Raw genomic sequence first — 20,997 nt, 5'->3', positions numbered from 1 at the left:
CCAGAAACTGAAAGACCCCACCACAACTCTGCGGGAACTAAGGAGCCTCCTTGGACTTACTAATTACAGCAGAAAGTTCATTGAAGGCTACGCAGAGATCACTAGACCCCTGATTCATCTCTTGAAGGGGGGTCAAGTGGGAATGGGGTCCAGAACAATCCGAGGCGGTAAAACAACTCAAAAGAAGCCTCTCACAAGCGCCTTGCCTAGCTTACCCTGTCAGAAACAAGGAGTTCTTCCTGGAGACGGGGTTCTCTAATACGTGCTTGACGGCAGTATTATACCAAAAGCATGACAACGTCAATAAAGTAATCTCCTATGCGAGCAAAACTTTATCCTCTGTGGAGGAAAAATTCAACGATTGTGAGAAGGTACTCCTGGCAACGGTGTGGGCATTGAAGAATTACCGCCCGTTTATCCAGGGGGAACACATCATAGTGGAGACTCCACACCAGCCTCTGCAATATCTCCAAAGTGACAGAATCCGGCCCGGAAATGTGAGTAATTCCCGAATTACTTCCTGGATTCTGTCAATCCAAGGCTTTCCTATGGGGGTCAGATATGGCCAAAACAAGAAAAGTCCCCTCGTGCAAGGGCTGGCTGACTTGCATGATTGTGCCAGAGAAAACTGTCTCGAGGACGAAAGTCTAAAAACCAAGGACAACATGGAGGCATACCTTAATTCCCCACACAAAGTCTTTGAAGAAGACAAGTGTGAGGGAATGCCCACTGTCTATGTGGATGGATGCTCTTACCATGTTGACAACGACGGGGAGAAAGAACTGGTGGCTGGCGTAGGGAATGCATGGGTGAAGAAGTTCCCAGAACCCTCCGCTGGATACAAAATTGGTCCCCGAAGTAGTCAGGTGGCAGAATTGATGGCTGTGCATCAGGCTATCCTCAATGCTGTCCAGCATCAACTGCACGAACTGGTCATAATCACAGATTTGGATTATGTACGGAACGGGTTCGTGGAGCACCTGGTCAACTGGAAAACCAGAGGCATGTTATGCGCTAATAACAAACCCCTGAAGCATGGGAAGTTAATCCAAAATATTGATGATCTGGTCACATCGAATGGGATGACCATCTACTGGAAAAAGATCAAGGGTCATTCCAAAGTAGAGGGACCAGACAAAACTGGAAATGACTTAGCTGATCAGCTGGCCAAAACCGGGGCCATCCAAGGGGATCTAATAGAAATAGAGTTCCTGTTGGGGGAAATCCAGGTCACTGCGATCACTAGGTCCCAGACAAATGCTCACAATGATCTTTCAACTGCCCAATGGAGCAAGGAGACCCCTGATGCTGATTTAATTACAGCTCAGAAAGGGGATCCAATCATTGGTAAGTTTTACCAACACCTTGAGGACCCTGAGAACTTTCCCCTGACGGACACAGATTACATTGGGAAAGAGGACCTAAGAGTGTTGATGAAATGTCCAAAAATGTTCTGAATCCAAGACGGTTTGCAGGTAAGGAAATCCAAAGCAGGCCATGATCAGTGGGTGGTTCCTACCTCATTCCGAAGCCTGATGTTAAGTCACGCCCATGATGCGGCCACCGTAGGTCATAGGGGGTTTCACACAACACTGGAAATCTTAAGAGAGGTTGCATACTGGCCACACATGGAGCAGGACCTTGACCAATACTTGAAGGGGTGTCTTGTGTGTGCACAATTTCAGCCATCATCCCTCACACACCGTGCGCCTCTCCAAAAGAGGGGGATGACACTGCCATGGTCAGATTTGCAAATCGACTTTGTAGGCTCTGTAATTCGCTCGTCTAGAGGAAACAAGTACATGTTGACCGTTACATGCTTGTTTACGAAGTGGGTGGAATGTCTCCCAGCCCCAAATCGCAAGGCAGAAACTGCAGCTGCCCTGATGATTAACCACATCTTTTCCCGTTTTGGTCAACCTCAAAGGATTGAGTCAGACAGGGGTAGCCACTTCACCAGTGAAGTAATGACAAAGATGTGGGAGATACTGGGGGTTAAAAGGAAGCTACACATTGCTTACAGGCCTGCTTCTTCTGGAGCAGTAGAACGATACAACCGAACCATTGTGAGCATATTAAAAAAGTTTGTGGCAGATTCTGGGCCAAGTTGGGATATCCGATTACCTCTGGTCCTAATGGCCATCAGATCTACCCCTTCATCTGCAACTAAAATGTCACCATTTGAGTTGATGACAGGGCGCAAGATGGTGCTTCCCCAGCATTTGCTCTACAGGACCCAAGAGCAGACACTGATAAATGCCTCCACAACTCATGAGTATGTGGAGAATTTAAGGAAACACCTTCAGCATGCTTTTGCCTATGCTCAGCGAAATCTAGAAAGATCAGCTGATAGCATGAAAACCCACTACGACCTGAGGACCACCAGGAAGGAATATACTGTGGGGGACCAGGTCTATCTATACAATTTCCAAAGGAACCAGGCCAAACAGCGAAAATTCTTGCCTACATGGAAGGGACCGTTTGAAATTATAGACAAAATCTCCCCTGTGCCTACAAGATCTGCATCCCCAAAGGCGGTTTGGCAGAGGGGGAAGACAAGTGGGTCCATATAAATCAGCTAAAGTGTTGCCATCCCAGGCACACTCTGCAACAACTGGAGGAGTCCTCTGCAATACCAGAGGGGGCCGCTCCAGAGTAAGTCAGTTCAAACTCTAAAATATTCCACATATCAAAAATATAGTAACGTAAATGTGCCCTGTTATATATTGTTTTTAAAATCAGACTGCAAAATGCATCTGGATGTATAAAATGTACATGTTTGCCACACCATTAAAAGTGGTGGAAAAATGTCTAGGAATGTGTATTGCCGCTTTGCTTTATCATCCTAGGAGAGATGAAACCATGGAGACTGACCAAGGAGGACGACCGGGGACCGGGAGCAGAGACCCAAGGGGCCCAGGGTACCGCCCAATCCTCCCATCAGGACCAGCAAGGAGAACTGATTGATCGACTGGAGGGAGGAAAAAAATGCTGAACTGTGCCATCCATGGAATTGGAAGAAGAGGAGGCGAACATCCCAGATCTTGCGAGTTCCATCAGCGAAAGGACAGAATGGCCATCGCAAGAGGGGGCTTGTGGGATGTTTTTACCCATGCATACAAGCCCTACCATAAAACTGTGCAGTACTGGCATGGAAAACATCATGATGGCCAGAACTCCTCAGAGAGTGCACAGGGAAAACATGAAGAATAGGCTTCCACCCATTTTTGCCTATGTTGTGAGCACAGGAAGGCACTGCCTTAAACCACCATTGGGCTACACACACAGTAGCCTGAAACCATTGGGAATGGCAATGCTGATTGCCAAAAAAGCAACTCAGAATTGTGAGGAATTCATTTTCTTAATCCCAAAAATGGTTGCATTACCAGTACTCACCATTATCAGAAAGCCGGCGTTTTAAAACCACCAGACTTGTGTGTAAAACTGCACAAACGAAACACAAACGAAACAAAACCAGACCAAGGAAAGACTTGCTAAGAGGTGGAAGAATGTAAAACCATATTCTGAAATGACTTGAAGGAAGTAATTATTTAATGTATAGGTATAAATTGTCAGTTTGATTTGAATGTAGAAAACTGGGAACAAAAAGTGACATTTAGCTGAAACCTGGCTTAGTGAAACTGGATTCTGCCTGACAACTACCCTCAACAGGAGAAACCTGTTCAGCCACTCTTCCCAGGCCTAGCTGCATCCTGCTGCCCCTTGCCAAAAGGAGTTGTTACCTCTCTGATTAGATTAGGGGTGGAGCACCTGGGAACTGGAAGGAACAGAACAATGCAACTCCCTTGACTCAGGCAAATGTTATATTGGGGGCGTCGTAAAGTGGCTTCCTCTTAGGGGAAACTGGGAGGGGCAGTGCCTCTGCTAGCAGCTGAGCTTGGGGGAAGTGGATAAACCAGTTATTCCACCCTGTGATGTGGGAAGCCACACCCCTTTTTGACCAGGGCATAATTTTAAAAAGATAGATAACTCATAGTGCGGACTTGTCAGAATTATATAAGTAATATCATTATTTTTGTGATTTTTCTGTGAACATTTTGAGAGGCGTTAGGACCCTGTGGTGTATTCTGGGGGTTTGCTAGCGGAAAATAGGGTCTCACTCTAAATGTCTGCATGTTAAAAATCTGACACTTCATCAATTAATGTCCATACTCCTTGCGCACATGTGTGTAATTTTGGGTAAATGTCCGATATTGCAAAACCAGTTAAAAAGCGCAAAATGTTGTCATTTTTGAATGCAAGCCCCCCGGGAAGATCAGAGGTGGACAAGCATGGACCATAAGGAATATATAATGTGTACATGTAATTTCAACAAATTGTATATCTGGGAAGGATGTATTTGAATCAAATATAGATTTGTGGGCAAACTGACCAGGGGGGGATCCTCTGACCCATAAACAGACCTCATCATGATGACAATCCATTTCCTTCCCCCAATCATGGGAGAGGGGAGAATTGGGCCAATGACAAGTAGAGAGGGGCAGGCTTAGCTAGGCCCAGGCACACACCCATTTTCAAAACACATAAAAAGAGACTGCTGGGACAGGTAGAGACATTCAATTCCATTTGCATGCTGACCGACGACTTCACATCCAGAGATCCAACACTTAGACTTCCAAGCTAAACAGAGACTACAGAACTTTGAACCAAGAAGGCCCACTGCAAGCAAAAGTATTTGTCAGCAGGCCTCAAAATCATTTGCAAACTATTCCACAGCCGGGCGAGCTGTCTGAATTCTTTTGCCAAGAACTCTTGCCAGTACCCAGAAAGCAGTGTTACATCCAGAATCCACTTGATCCGGACCGGAGAGCAGAGCAGTATCCAGAACCAGAGACCGCTGAATCCAGAGAGGCTAGACCAGCAGAGCAGAGCTGACCCAGACCGCTGTGAGCAGAACCATAGAGCTGACCCAGATCACTGTGAAGTGCCGAGACCAGAACCGGAGTCCAGTCCAAAACCTGACCAGATCCATGGCGAGGCCTATTTAAATAATATATTGTGAGTACCTAGATGAACCGTGCAGAACCAATCTCTTAGTTAAAATAATCTAATCCAAACTATTTTAACCTAAGTAGAACTGCCTCCTAGAAATCGTGTCATCTGTCATTTTTAAAGCTTCACAACTGTCACCTGTCAATTCTGCAGCTGCAAGCTGTCACCTGTCATTTTGAGTTTTACTTTAAATCCAAAAATCGACCTTTATTAAATCGTCCGTATCTCTGGAACCGTTTGGGCTAGGAACGAAATTTAGAATCTAAGCTTTCCAACAAGCCTAGAACCGACTTGCTACTCCTTATACTTTTGCCGCAATCACGATTCACGCACTCGCGAATTTACCGCGATTTGCGATTTTGGCTCAATTTCTCCACTTGTAAAAATAGCAGCTCCATTCTTTCCTTTGTTAAAATCTGTTTGCAACTTGGTAATAACTCATAGAGCATTGCTAAAGTGAGCCTGAACTAATACCAACACGCATCTCTCACTCACCCTGAATCTCTAGAGGGAATTAAAATCATTGGCACATTTTCCCATCCATTGCCATCACATTTAAAAAGCATTTTGGGCCTGTGTTTTAAACTCCTACCTGTTTCCTCTAAGCTTGCTGGGGGGGAACTGAATTTCGTATTGTATTTGATTGCATTCCTGAGAACTGTGTGCTCCTCTTTCCATCTCCTTCCATTTCTTACAGTGCATAGGGGAGGTGGGTGAATTGCCAGAGAAAAAGTGATTATCTTATCTTTTGCTAAAATCATATCAAGTATTTCTGTACTGCATTTTATTCCTCATTGCTTTTCCCTTGAAATCATAAAAGTATTTTTGCTACTTTATCCATCCTATACTAACTCCTCATTGATTGTAAAGAAGTGTGCTAGTGCCAGATTACCCATTGTTGATCAACATCATAGGTCTAAGTGTACTGTCAGATATTAATTTATTATAAAGTGTGATAAATATATATTGTTTAAATTCTCAAATAAACCTTTTAATTTGCAAAACAAACCTACTTCTTGGCTCAGTGGGGTCAGGGGGATTCTAAGAGGGGGGTGTTATACAAGGGTTGTCATCCAGAGTACTGAACTGAATATAAAAATACATCAATAAGGGTTTTCCTCAGCATCCCAGACTAGGCATTGACTTAGCTGTAGTGTTGATTGAATATCGCTTACAAAGATCATATGCTTGTGTTAGCAAATTCTAAGTCTTAACATGATGAAGTTTTGAGGGAAGTGTTGGGAAGGTTGTCAAAAGCCGGTATGACTGTGAGAAGGGACAAGTGTAAGATTGCGGTGGGGAAGGTGGAGTATCTCGGACATGAGATCGATGAACTGGGTGTGAGACCAAAAAAGTGTTTGGTAGAAGCTGTGGAAAAAGCCCCTGTGCCGACGGACAAGGACCAAGTGAGGTCTTTTTTAGTCCTTGCAGAATATTACAATAAGAATGTCGGCCCCAATAAGAATGATACTTAAAAAGGGGTTGAGATTTGAGTGGTCTCCGGAGTGTGGAAGGACATTTGAAAGTATCAAAGAAGCAATCAGTAAAGCACTGTCTATTGGGAGGTTTAATCCCATGGATAAAACAGTTCCGATTGTAGATGCTAGCTTGATGGGGTTGGGAGCCACATTGGTACAATTGGATAAAGAGAATAAGGAGAGAGTTATTGCCTTTGCCTCAAGAGCATTGAGGGGGGCGGAGTCCAAATATTCAGTGATCGAGAGAGAGACTTTGGCCATGTCTTGGGCTGTGGTGCATTTTAAATTTTTCTTGTGGGGCAGGCAATTTGTAGTTCGCTCTGATCATAAGCCATTAGTACAGTTGTTTGAGAGTGGAAGGTGGGCTTTAGGTTCGCCAAGGATAAGCAGGTGGGGCTTGGGTCTTCAAGGGTATAATTTTGACCTGAGTTTTCTGCCTGGGAAAAAGAATGTTGCAGCAGATTGTCTATCGAGGATGCCTTTAAGTGAAACTGAGATGGTGGAGAATGAAACAGTGGAAGAATCGGTGGTAGCTGAAATTAATGAGGCAGTGGCTCAAGAAAAGTGGTTGCAGGGAGAAGATTCTGATGAAGAGCTCAAGTTGATCAAAGAATGGACGGCGAAGGGATGGCCCCACAAGAATAGTTTGGATAGGAGATTTGACATATGGTGGGAAGTCAAGGAGGAGTTGAACATAAGTGAGGGCAGATTGAGGAGAGGACGATGTGTTGTACCTCCAGTGGCGATCAGGCAGACTCTTTTGGAACTGGCTCATGAGGGTCACCCAGGGGAGGGTGCGATGAAGAGAAAACTGCGACAGAATTTCTGGTGGCTGCGCATTGACAAAATGGTGGAAAGGTGGGTGAAGGACTGCATGGAGTGTCAAATGAGTGACAAAACTAAGGTGACGATGGAAACCCTGTTATGTTTTAACACGATGCCAGAGCAGCCGTGGTCTAAGGTTGCTGTGGATATTATGGGACCCATTATGGGTTTGGGAGATGGATTGAAGTTTCTGTTTGTGCTGGTGGATTTCCACACGAAATGGATTGAATGGGAAGCAGTAAGAGAGGTCACAGCTAGAGAGCTCATTGCGTTTTTAGAGAAAATGTTCCTTAGAGAGGGGGTGCCCACTGAACTGGTTTCGGATAACGGGGTTCAGTTTGTCTCATTGGCAATGAAGAAATTCCTCAGCAGTTATGGCATTAGACATGTTAGAACTGCGTGTTATCACCCAAGGGCCAATGGTCTAGTGAAGAGAGTAAACCGTTTTTTGAAAGAAGGCTTGCAATTAGCCATGAGGGTAAGGCAGCCATGGAAGCAGATGTTAGAGACATTGACATGGAATTATCTCACTACCCCGCAATCAGGGACAAAGATATCACCATTTGTTTCTCTTAAGGGAAGGGAACCAGGAACTAAATTGTGTCCAGGGTGGTTGGGAGTAGCAGGAGTAGTTCAAGTGGATAGAGAACAGATAATGAAATGTATCAGGGAGAGCCAGGAGAGAAATAAATTGTGTTTTGATGCTCGTGAGAAAGTGAAGGAGCGTGAGTGGAAGGTAGGAGATATGATATATATAAAGAATCCCAGACTGGTGAACAAATGTTTGGACAGCAAATTTATGGGTCCAAAAAGGATTTCTGCAGTAAGGAAGAGTGTGGTTATATTAGAAGGAGGAGAGGTCTGGTCTAAAGGGAAAATTGCGAAAGCATATGGCGTGGATAGGAGAGTGGAAACAAATGAGTCTAATAACGACAGCAAAAAGAAAAGAGGTGAAGAAGGTGGAAGTGTTCAAGGTGGGAGTGAGAGTGCCCAAGGTGGAGGTGCTCATGACAGTTCCGGTGGAAGTGTTCAAGGTGGGAGTGAGAGTGCCCAAGGTGGAGGTGCTCATGACAGTTCCGGTGGAAGTGTTCAAGGTGGGAGTGAGAATGTTGATGGTTGAGGTGCTAATGACAGTTCCGGTAGTTATCAGAGATCCAGGTCTAAACTGGTGTGGATGAAAGACTATGCATCTTATTGAAACATTGAAAAGAATGTGTGTCATCCGTGCTTAAATTGTAAATTGTTTTGGTGTCGACAAAGGTTGTTTGTCTACGTTTGTATTCATCCTGATACAAGCGTAGGAGTTATATTTATGCAAATATTTTCATATGTGGTTCTTCTCTATTTCATGCTTAAGTTAGTGATGTTAATTTTTTAAGGAAGGAGGTGTGTAGAGATGTGTCCTTGGAATGTTGGGGCACGCAAACCAATCTCCTTGTATTCTTTCGGAGCTTGGTTTGCGTGACCCAGTTAACCGTTGGAGGCTTTGATGAGTGGATGGGCACGGCGGGCCCCTGTTGTAATAAACTAACCTTTACCACTCCAAGTGCCTCCCGTCTTCCTTACAATCAACACATTATCGTTGTCAAGAAATCTCGACTGTGTCATATCCGTCTTACTTGTAATGCTTGAGTTTCACAGCCCTGATACAATATTCCTGGCTTATTCCCTCAATGTCACCAGGTTCCTCGCTCTGCCTGCAGTGAGAGCTGCCTCCCCGGGTACCGGACAGCCCCTATAGAGGGCAGGCCCATCTGCTGTTTCTACTGTGTGCCCTGCGCAGAAGGAGAGTTTTCAAACAGCACCAGTGAGTACAAACCTTGTACCCAATATTGTCAAAAGAAACATATTCTAAAGGGGAAACTTAAATGTAACCTTTTTGTAGACAGAGTCCCTTTCTATAAAACAGCTGTACAATAAATGCATGAACGAATGAATGACTGTAGTAGTGCTTTGCAACAGGACACATGCCAAGCTCAGCAGATTGACCCGTTTGCCATATGTAGTATTACATTGTGTTTCGGTAAGGTATGCTTTTACATGAAGGTTTTCTTGGATTAAAGTGAAAATATAGCAATTATGGAGTTAGGTCTGGTGCAACGTCAAGGCATGCCCACATTTACAAAAGGCATTTACAACTGAAATGTTATGTTAGTATGAGATTATTCAGAAACACACCAGGGTTAAGGCAAACACCTTCCGGAACCTGTCTCCCCAACATGTAGATATATATATATATATATATATATATATATATATATATATATATATATATATATATATATATATATATATATACATCAAAGCAGACATTTCAGGCAATTGAAAGTGACACAACAACATAATCATCCTCTCTATATAAATTTGAAACATGACTGTCAACCTTTGAAGCATTTTCGCAATGCTGACATGACTGGCCGGCATAGGATTTAACCGTCCAAAAAAGCGCTTATACATCTTTGCCTATCTGTCACTCCTCTTTATTTGGCTTTCAGAAATGTGTCTAGTAATAATATCCTAATGGGGTGTTTAAAAAAAACAGTTACCTATGTTTTACATCTAAAACTCTCCCAATATTCAGAAATTATACTGTCAATTTTGTCATCTTCTTGTATAGTCAGTCGCTGGCAAATAACCCATATTGCACACAGACACCACAGCACATATGTAACGTATATATGTTTAAATAGTGTGGTGAAATAAGCACGAGACCCCTCTAAGCAGCTCATATGAACAGAGGCGGCTGCACAGAAGATCATGGTTGCGTTTAGAAATAAATGAAATACATATATGCCAGCGTATTTGCCAGTCAAAGATGGGCATTCACCCAAAAATAAATCAGCAGGACTAGACTATCTGCACTTACAAAGCTCCTAGAAGTAGGCGGAAGCACACAGAACTTCATTATTCACTGCAAGTAGTGAAATGGCAGGGGCACCCAGAGACATGGTTTATCCACAGCATGTACATGTCTGATTAGCGCTTAGAAAGCCAGCTGCTGTATCGGACACCTGGGAAACATGCAGAAGCAGACAGCAGTGCTGAGAGGGGCAATGTCTATGCGAGGGGGTTACTGGGGTCACTTCAAAACAATGCAGCGTGAAGGTTCAGCACAATAGAGTTCGAAAAATGCTTGTTACAAAGACAAGGGCATAAGATTCTGATATTCCTGGGTACAAAAGTAAAACTGATTCTCTTTGATTTCTGAATAAGAAGTAATTAAATTGGTAATCTTTTGGAGTCCATGTTAATTGACGTATTTGCTTTGCGGCATACAGAAGGTATCCTGAGAAAAAAGTGTTTGCTTTGTGTTCAACTGCTCACTAAGTTTAGCTTGATTTTTTTTGTTGCGTGATGTTCTGAGTGAGATATAATTCCTATTGAAAGAATTGAAAGGGGAACAAACACGCAGAATAAGAGAGAGAAAGAGTACAGAACAAACTAGGCTACCATTTTAAATAGGGGATGCAGATAGATGTTGACTAGAAGCAATTACATGGCTGGGTTGATTTTAAACTACAGTTGATGTTATGAATTTATCTAAACCCGGAAGCAAGAAGCAAGAATGTGTGAAATAGATTAAAATAATTAGAACATTTGAATTATTATTTGTATTTCTGAAATTAATGCTGGTTTTAGAGAGTTCTTATGAAGGTTTAAGCTTATTTTTTAGAAAGAATAACAAGGCATTGATGAGTGATGTAATCAAGTGTTATGGTTAAGAATACTCACACAACCAGCTGCTTAGTTGAACCCAAAATATAATCTAATGTGAGATTCATGAAGCCTTCAGTGACCAATGACTGAACACATGTTAATGACGTGTCACATACATTCCCTCATAGAGCTACAGTATATGAAACCCATGGTATACTAAATGCATACTTCCAGAGTAAAGTAGAAAAACAATTATCAGTGGATCCGTTTTATTTGGCAAGACCCACAGCATTTGCATGCAACCCGTTAGGCAATGTCTCTGAAGCCACAGGCTTCTTGAGGTCACAAAGGGTAAACGCCAAATAAAACCCTCAGTTAAATTATGTTTCCCATATATTAGCCCTCAGGGAAGTCACTTTCGTCAGAGCAAGTGCTCACAAAATCTGATGGCAAACATGCATGCCCCATGAATCGATTATAGCTTTCCTTGAATCTATGTATAGGTTCCTCAGCCTCCAAACAAAAAGAGGTCGAGCTAAGGCTTCTATCCAGCTAGGGCACAATGAGAAACCACAAGCAATCAAACATACAAAGCCACAATGTGCCCTACTGCAATTGTAATAAAGTTCAGACTCAAAATATACCATGTGATTTTCTGATAGATTCAATTTTTTATTATCAAGTACAGTTTTTAATACAAGAATATCCTAACTCAACATATAATCACCACATTTGTATATAAAACCACTAATCTGTTCATAACCTAGCGCCAAATTATTGTTCCCACACCTTCTCTTTTTTCTCCTCTGCAAACCTCATCTCATATATACCACACACATACCATACTTTCAAACGCAATAAGAAAAACACAATAAAATGGACATCTTTCAAACAAAATTTGAAAAAAATAGAACACAACAAAGACGAAACAAAATTTGTCTTCAATTTGCCAGGTTCATAAATTGATTGGAACCATAATTGAGATAGTCTTCAATCCTAATATCTAATGTTTTCAATTGTAATATTCCTGTGTCCTCTGTCATCGTCGACTCGAGTTTCGGCTATAAAAAGAGGGTCCTAGATGATTTTCCCTGGACCAGGCTCATCAGGACGACGTGGTTGAGGAAGGGAAGGCAATGTCAGGTGTCAGCTTTGGAGGACACACAAAAAAATATATATGTGGTTGCCCTGCCACTGTAACTAATATCCAATGGACCCTGTGAGTGACCAGGGACACCCCCTATCTGTGGGGTCAGTGGTCTAATGAGGGGCAGATGGTTGCCAACACATTTCCCCTTAGGTAGTGCACCAATCTCAGAGAGAGCCGGAGTTGGGGCATTCTTAGTGTCATGGCCACTGGCCCAGAAACACAGACCCCGCACCATCAGGGGACAAGGGCAAGGGGTAACTTAACTTTTGATTGTCCCTTTGGGACAATATAGCATAAAGGACCCAGCTGGACTCAGACCTGGCGCCTTTGGCCTTTGGCGCCAGGCTCATGAATAACTGTAAATTGACACACTTTCTTTGGTACAAAGTACTTTATTTTGAGAATCTCCACGTGCATCTATTCGGGCGTGGCTGCTGGGGAAAGCTGGATTGCACGTGCAGCATCCTTAGGAGTTGCAGGGTGGGGCCGGTGAGCCAAGGTTAATGGGCGTGGCCAGAGCTAGACTATATAAGCCCGCCCAGCCTTCATGCAAGCACTTTGCGTTATTCTGCACTGAGGGCAGCGTAACGCTCACCGCCACCTGAGCGCATCTTACCTTTGTTTCCAGCTACCAGCTTCAACATCTTACCTTCGTTTCCAGCAACCAGCCTCAGCATCTTACCTTTGTTTCCAGCAACCAGCATCAGCATCTTACCTTAGTTTCAAGCCTCAACACTTACATTGGAGCCTGCTTTCGTCAGCACGCATCATCGGTGACTCTGGCATTCATCAGTCATCTCCAGACCTCCGGAAGGCAGCACTCAAACCCCGACATTGCGGCACGGCGAGCAGTCCTACAGGAGAAAAGATAAAGACAAGGTTAGAACTCACAAAGGTATTGCGTTTAAGGTTGTGCTTTTGACAAATGTTTGCGCTCAACCTTAAACCAACACTCACATGCTGTCAGAGCATTGTGGGCTCCATTCTCTTCCATTTTGGCCTCGCTTCATGCACCACAACTACCGCAGGGCTGCAACTTCACCTGTGGGGAGAAAGCAGAAGAAAGACATCATTAAAAGTGAAGTGGGAGAATGGAACAACAGGCTCCCGCCAATCCCCTCTCGCGCTTGGCCTAGAGGATCACAGCCTAGGCACCCGCCACGAGAAGAGTTTGCCTATCTACCAGACGACCAAATACCCTGGTACAGGAACATACGGATGTGCCCACCCACCTGCCCAGCAGCCCGCCCTGCCCATGCCGACACCTGCGGCATGGATCAACTCGACTAAACCAACACATCGTTAGAGATGCCATGACGACCTAGCCAACGGTCAGCACACCTGTGCAAACATGCACACTGGACACTCCCACACCAATCCACACGAAGAACATACTCAGTGCTATGACATAGGTGACGAACACACCCACGGACGTGCATCTTTATTATTTTCCACATAGGCTCTCAAAATGCAGAAACGCAAGACACATAATGAACTTATCTAAAAAGGCTTGCTCACGCTTCTTCTAAAACCATGTACCATAATGAAGAATATAACAGAGACACGATACTGGGGATAGAGTAATATGATACCGTAACCTAAAGCGCTGTGCACCAAACGGTTCCACCTATACACCAGGCCCAAGTAGGCCGCAAGCAAAATCTTCCATGAACATTGAATGAGCAAGAGCTCGGTTGCTGACCCTGCAGAATGAGCCCGGCGAAAGCAGACAGCCAAGGGCACAATGTTGCAATCTCGCACGCCGTAAGCCGACGCCAAGGTCGCACCTGCAAGATAAATCAGGCACACAGTGGAAAAAACAATATTAATTGTGCAGAATTCTGCCTCAAACACGGTCCCACCTCACGTGACCAAGCCAAACCTGACAGGATGCCAAGGTCAGGAGGAAGGAGATGCCTGAATCCCCGTTACAAGACACAGGCAGATACAATTAAAAGACTCAATGGACATCTGCGACAGTGGGAGTAGTCGGCCTTCCAACACATGAATAAATCCTTACATTGTCTGCACCTACCCATAGTGAAACATTGTTGCAAATGACAGGTGCACCGCGAGCTGGGAACATCGATGGTCCCAGACTGGGAGGCTCGCGAGCGGACCAATCAAAACATGGGGCTCTTATCACTGACGCCATTAACATTGACCAATCCTCAGTGGTCTTCATGTAACAATTTTCATGTATCAAATTGAAAGGACAACCCAAGTATATCACCTGACTGACCCTCAACCACTAACACCGTTCTCTATATGTATGCTATACTAACCCTACCACTCGAGTAACCAATCCAGAGTGGAGATAGGTTTTTTGCTAAACTTTCTAAGGTGACGCAAGTAGCGCGTCATACTAAGGTAAAAAGGGCCTGCGAACCCCACGATTGAGTGTGTGTCAGGACGGACGCGTACGATCCTTGACCCATCCCTGCCGTTTTGTCTAATAAACAGCAGAACCACCTTGCTTCTTGCGTGTGTCTCATACTCTATCTCTTTTGGGATATACGGGAGGAGTTGGGGCCTCCCTGCCCGGAGGTCTGCGGGCGGCCCGGCCGACCCTGCCAGAATTTCCCCCCGACAAGTTGGAGGCACTGCTGAGATCTGTTTAAGATCTGCTTTTTATTTTTATTTTTCCAGGTACTCCCGTTGCGAGGAGGCCCGGCGGCGTGGCCCCCTCTGCCGCTGCCCCCTTCTGAGGACTACAGGACCATCGCGGAACTGCGAGAAGATCGGACAGCGCAATCCGGATATTGGCCTTCGGGAGCCGGTTGAGAAGTTTCCCGCCCGCGGTTGGCGAGTGTCCAGACGTGGTCCAGACGAGGGGAGGTGGCGAGCCGCTTGGAGGGGTGCACGCAGTCGAGCGGCCCCGCATCAAGAGAACTTGGTGAGTATGCCACACCCAACAAGCAATGTGAAATTGTGAGGGAGGGGGGAGGAATTAAATACGGGAGGTGGGAGGTGTTGCACAGGTGCGCCGTGAAGGTTTGACAATTTAGTGTTGGCAATGAAATGAATGGTAGCCGAACGAGTGCGAGAGCAGTCGGCTACGTTACGCGAGAGAGGGGGGCGGAGCACGAAAACATCACGTGCGGCCGCTCCTAGACACTGATTGGCCTAGGTCGCGACTACGTGTAAGGGTGTGTGTGTGCGCGGTTTCCTACGATTTGGTAATTATTGATCAATGAGTAGATGAGGATCCCTATTGATCGAGCAAGAAACTTGATAGGTAGATGACGTTTCCCTGTAGGCGGTAGCTAGCTGGTTGCCCAATACGGAAGATAATTGGCTGGTTAAGCCCTCCTGTCGAGGGGCGTATCACACGCGAGGCGACGCAGTGTGCGCAGTCCGATTATATTATTGATTACCTTGTTCCAGGCGTGACAGGAAGACAGATGTGGGGTTAACGGGGGTAGATTGCAAGTGTATTAAGAACTTACCAGTAGTTTGAAGAGATCGGTGACGTCACCAGTAGGGATTTCATAGGATATCCCGAGCACAAGGCATCTTTCTTTCTGAGAGTGGTGGGGAAGAGAATTGTGGTAAGGGAGTGGAAACGGAGATAAACGGTAATGAGTTGATCGGGGGAAGGTGAAACGGGGGACGTGGCTGCGCACGGAGAACGCCGGCCACGGCAAGTGTAGAAGAGGGAGGAGGAGCAAATGAAAATAGGACGGCTGTATAAGAACGTCACAAGGGGTACGCAGCCGCAGGGGGCTACGTGCGCCTCGGCCGCAGGGGGCCGTAAGGGTGTTCTGTAAAGGAAGAAAAGAAAGAAAAGAATATACAAATCTAAATACTATATTTTAATAATTTTCCTTAGCGGACTATCGCAAGTCCCCAAACTCACGGGGCCAGGTAAAGGTATAAGGCTGTGTATCGTAAGTGTTAGTAAGATAATAGCTACCAAATAGGGAGGGATAACAAGTGGAGCGCTATTATGTCATATGGGGCAGGATCGGGAGGGTGGGGGAACACCCTCACTACCCCACTACAACACATATGTACAACACTGTCACCCCATAGGGAGAAACTGATCAAGTATAGCATAGAATGGACACAGGGGACGGACAACAAAATGACAACACCATGGCTGCCTAATGGTAGCTTCGATCCATATACCCAACATTCACTATTAAACCATCTGCATAACACATACAAGGGGAAGAAGTTGACACACCACGTGGAGGTGTTTAACTTATGGAGGATGTTCCAAGGGTCCCGACCAGGACCAAATGGAATGCTCACTGTGGGGGAAACACCGGAAGAAAAAGAGATTAAGGAGGAAGGAGAGAATGGGGAAAAGGAGAGTGAAGGCCCAAAGAACACGGGGAACGGACAAGAGGGAGGAGAAAAGAATAATAACTCAAAAGAAAATGAAATAAAAAAGGAACAGAGCGACGATATACCCCTAGCGAAGGTAGTGAAAACAGAGGGAGGGGGGTTGTACCCTTTAAGAGAACTAGGAGAAATAGAAAGAGAACAGTTAAGGGCGGCTGAGGGGTACTCGAACCCGGCATACAGCCCGCCACCATATGCAGCTCATAGGAAGATGCAAGCAGGGGAGGGGAGGACTGGAGAAGAGCAAACTGCAGAAATAGGACATGATGAGTGGGTAGCTGCGCAGATACTATTAAAATTACGAGGTTCATTAACAGGAGAAGAGAAGGAGGTAGTAAGGAAAATGGACGAGGATAATACCAGGGAGAGTGAAATGAAAGGGGAAGAGCTGTTACGACAAAAGGAAGAGATTATGGAGGAACGACTAGCAGAGTTAAGGGATGAGCAGAATGAACTGATCAAACAGCTCGAGAGGGAGGAAAGAGAGAGAGCGAGGGAAAGGAAAGAAGGTAAGAACGAGTTGGAAAAAATAAGGGAACGAACTGAGGAGCAAAGGAGAGAAGCTGAAAGGGTAAAAGCAGTAGCAGAAAGGGTATCAAGAGCAGTAATACGAGAGAGGAAAAAGGAAGAAGAAGAAAAAGAAAAAGAAATGGCAATGTGGAAGAAGAGATTACTATCAGAAACGACTAGGAAATACGAAGAAGGGAGGGTGATAGAGAGTATATTAGAACGGGAGAGGGTGAGATGGGAAAGGAAGAAAGAGGATGAAAGGATATTGGAAAAGATGAGTAGTGAAGTAATGGAGGAATTAAAAAGGAAAAGGGAAGAAATTGGTAGAGAGATGGAGGAGAGAAATGAAGGGGAAAGAGAAGATAGGAGAGGGGAGAGTGAAGTAAGGAGGTATGTATATAGAGACACAGAAGTAGCAACAACATCAGCACAAAGGGGAGCGGTTGGTAAAGGAGAAAAGGGAGAACCGGACCTAATAGACTTAAAAACAGTAACGATCAAGGGGAAAAAGACAGAGTGGGGGCCGCCATTTACAAATGACTTTTGTAGTGAGGAAGAAGAAGGAATGGAGAAGGAAGGAAGAAATAGTGAAAGGGAAAGCCTAGATAAACTACACCACCCGGACCAATACAGACTCACCATGGATCTGTAGGAGAAAGGATGAACTGGAGAGAAGTGAGGAGGAAGAGCAAGGAATAGCGGAAAGACAGACACATGAAGCCACACCGTCACCACGCTCAACCACCTCACGCTCATTACGTACAACCAAACTCGCGCCCTTCACAAACGAACTGACACCCTATGCAGGTAGGCTTAGAGACCTCCCTAGACGCAGGCAGGAAGGACGAACACACACGCCCACATTAAATACAGGAAATGATGAAAGAAGGGGAAAAGATGGAGAAGAAAGAGTTACGAGCAGGGGAAATACGGACGAAATTGATGATGTAGGAGAGAGGGAAGAAGAGGAGGGGTGTGAGGACTCAATTTTATGGAACCCAAGGGGTAAAACGAGACACAACGTAATGCCACTTCTGGAGAAGGGAGGGGTTAGACCACAATACGTCCCTTGGAAGCATGCAGACAAAGAAAATATAAAGTGCAGGCTGCCATCATTAAGTGGAGGTGCAGGTAAATGGATATATGAAATGGAAAAACACACCGCAGGACAGAAACTGGCAGTGGGAGATGTAAAGGGCCTTCTAATATCTATATTAGGGGATGCAGCGGATGACATTTGGAAGAGAGCGGGATTCACTGGGGTAACAATAACAAACACATCGCACGATGGGGCACCATTCGCAAACTGCAGACATGCACTATGTCAGGCACTGAGGGTACAGTACCCAGACACATCAGACATAGGAGCAATTACCTCACGCAAGATGCGTGAGAACGAAGATCCTGTTGATTATATCCAGGAAATCCAAGAGAAGTGGCGCATGGAAACTAGAGAACAATGGGACAAAACACCAACAATATTCTATCATATACTAGTACAAGGGCTCCCAGAAGGAGTTCAGAAACAACTGAAGAAAGTAGTGGGAATGGAAGCAAAAGCATGGCCAGAAATACAACTGACAATAGTGCATCATTGTAGGACATGGCAAGGAAAAATGAAACAAAAGGAAGAGGACAGGAAAACGGAAGAGGCTAAACTAGTACAGAAAAAACTTACTAAATACACAATGGAAGGGGCACTAATAACTACACCTACAACAATGACCCAAAGCCCCACACAAGTAGTGGCTGCACAAGATCCCTCCCAAATACCATCCTCACAGACTATAACACAACAGGTGCCGCAACTCCAACCATACACGACCAACATGGGAGGAGGATACTCAATGCCAGGAGCTGGGTATTATAATTACAACAGGGGAAGAGGAGGAATTATGAGAGGGAGAGGATACGGATATAACACACAACAGCAGGTGGGAGGACTTAGAAATTCCTACCCCACCGGGCAACCAGTATACCAGGACAACACAGGAAGCTTTCCATGGCAGAGTAGGGAACCACCGGTGTGTTGGAGTTGTGGATTAGTAGGGCACATGTCACGCACGTGTAGAGTAAGACCAGAAACACCATCATGGAGCGAACAGGGACAACTAAGGCCAACACAGGAACAGCAGGGCATACAGCAACAGCAGACGTTGCAACAGGGAAATGAACAGCAACTAGTAACACAACAACAGCCACAGACATATTCACTGCCACAACAACAGGTAGCGATAACACAACAACCCCAAGCACAACAAACACAACTGGGTAGGGTGACGGTCCTGGGACACAACCCTTACACAGGAAATGGTCAATCGTTGTACCCTCAATAGGACAGCCCACAGACGGCCTTGGTGTGTCCCATCCTGTCGGTAACACCTAATAGTGCGGAGGAACCACGCATAGAGGTAACGATAGGTGACAAAAAATTATCATTCCTTGTTGACACCGGGGCGACCCGGTCATGTAAATAAGGGAGGGTAAATTTAAGATGTCAGGCGAAGCCATGAACACCCAAGGATTCTCTGGGGCTAGGGGGTTGGTTCCCTTTACTGATAACATTCCCTTATCAATAGGGGATTATGACATGTCAGTCCCACTTTTATATTCTAGGGCCTCACCAGTAAATATACTGGGGAGAGACATCATGAACAGGTTGAATATGACGATCTCCTTTACGGAGGACGGCATAATTTGCTCTACTCCAGGAATTAACATGCTCACAGCACGACAAATTATGCAAGCATACTGCGGACAGACAGCGATTAGGGCTGAGCCAGTAGATGGTGAACTATTCCAGTACGGGACAGACATGGCATTTGCATGGATGCCAGGGATAGAAGGAAAGATCTGGAGGAGGCCAGCAGCCTATTTGTTCAGACCAGAAACACCAGCCAATGAACCAGAAGGAAAGGTGATTTCAGTGAACATAGAGAGCATTATAGCAACAGCTGATTACATTGCGGTACATGCCCAAGACAGAGAAGGAAGAGCATGGAGGGCAGTAATAGCACTAGCGGAGGGATGTAGACTCACCCAGGTGTCAGATGAGGAGCTGTTCTCAGAAGAAAAGGAGGAAGGTGAAATGGTGTTTATGATGAGTGTGGAAATATGGCTAAGAGTGGCGTACAAACAAGTGGCACAGAAAATTGCAATGGCACTTGAGGCACCCACATCCACCCCAGTTCCCTTCTTTGAGGAGGATATGACAAAAGTACCCACATCATTATGGACTACTAGCCCCTATGACGTGGGGTGCATAAAAAGTATAGGGGGAGTCAGGATAAAATTGAAAAAAGGTGCAATACTCCCCAGAGTGAAACAGTACCCACTATCAAAAGAGGCAGATGAGGGCATATCTGAAACAATAACGGCCCTTATAAATAATAGCATATTGGTCCCCTCAGAATCACCATGTAACACGGCTGTATACCCAGTGCGCAAGGCTAGAGGGGGGTCTTGGCGCTTCATACAGGACCTCAGGCCCTTGAACAACATAGTAGAAGCAGAATACCCCATAGCCGCAAACCCGGCCACAATATTGTGTGGCATTCCAGCAGAAGCATCACGATTTACAGTGATCGACCTTAAAAATGCTTTTTTCTCAATACCATTGCACCCAGACTCACAAGATCTGACAAGCTTTACTTACAAAAACACAAAGTGGAAACACACCAGATTGCCACAAGGGTACTGCGAATCACCCTCAATCTTCAACAGAGTAATACAGATGGATTTGGGTAACATTGAAGTGGAAAGCACAGTGTTGCAGTATGTCACCGACATAATAATTTGCAGCACCAACGAAAGAACATGCAGAGAGGACTCATTAAAGATGCTGACAATATTGGCTGAAAAAGGTTACAAGGTAGGCATGGAAAAGTTACAGTACTGTCAGGAACAGGTACTTTACATTGGTCAGCTCATATCCCAACATGGAAGAAAGATTGCACCACAAAGAGCACAGGCCATTTCAAAAACGCCAGTGCCACAAACAGTGAGGGAACTGCA

General features: G+C 45.1%; 1 protein-coding gene across 1 annotated transcript in view; it reads left to right on the top strand.

The window, feature by feature from the left end:
- Window positions 1-20,997, top strand: part of LOC138511224 (vomeronasal type-2 receptor 26-like) — a 439,931-nt gene that overhangs the window by 226,773 nt on the left and 192,161 nt on the right. The window contains exon 2 of the mRNA XM_069626761.1: window positions 9,000-9,123. The gene's annotated coding sequence lies outside the window, so the exon portion shown is untranslated. The remainder of the gene's footprint in view (window positions 1-8,999; window positions 9,124-20,997) is intronic.

The sequence above is a fragment of the Ambystoma mexicanum genome, chromosome 6p, assembly GCF_040938575.1.
Source record: "Ambystoma mexicanum isolate Mex_15411 chromosome 6p, UKY_AmexF1_1, whole genome shotgun sequence".
NCBI lineage: Eukaryota > Metazoa > Chordata > Amphibia > Caudata > Ambystomatidae > Ambystoma > Ambystoma mexicanum.
Note: the sequence above shows the minus strand (reverse complement) of the source record. Positions and strands in the feature narration are given on the sequence as shown.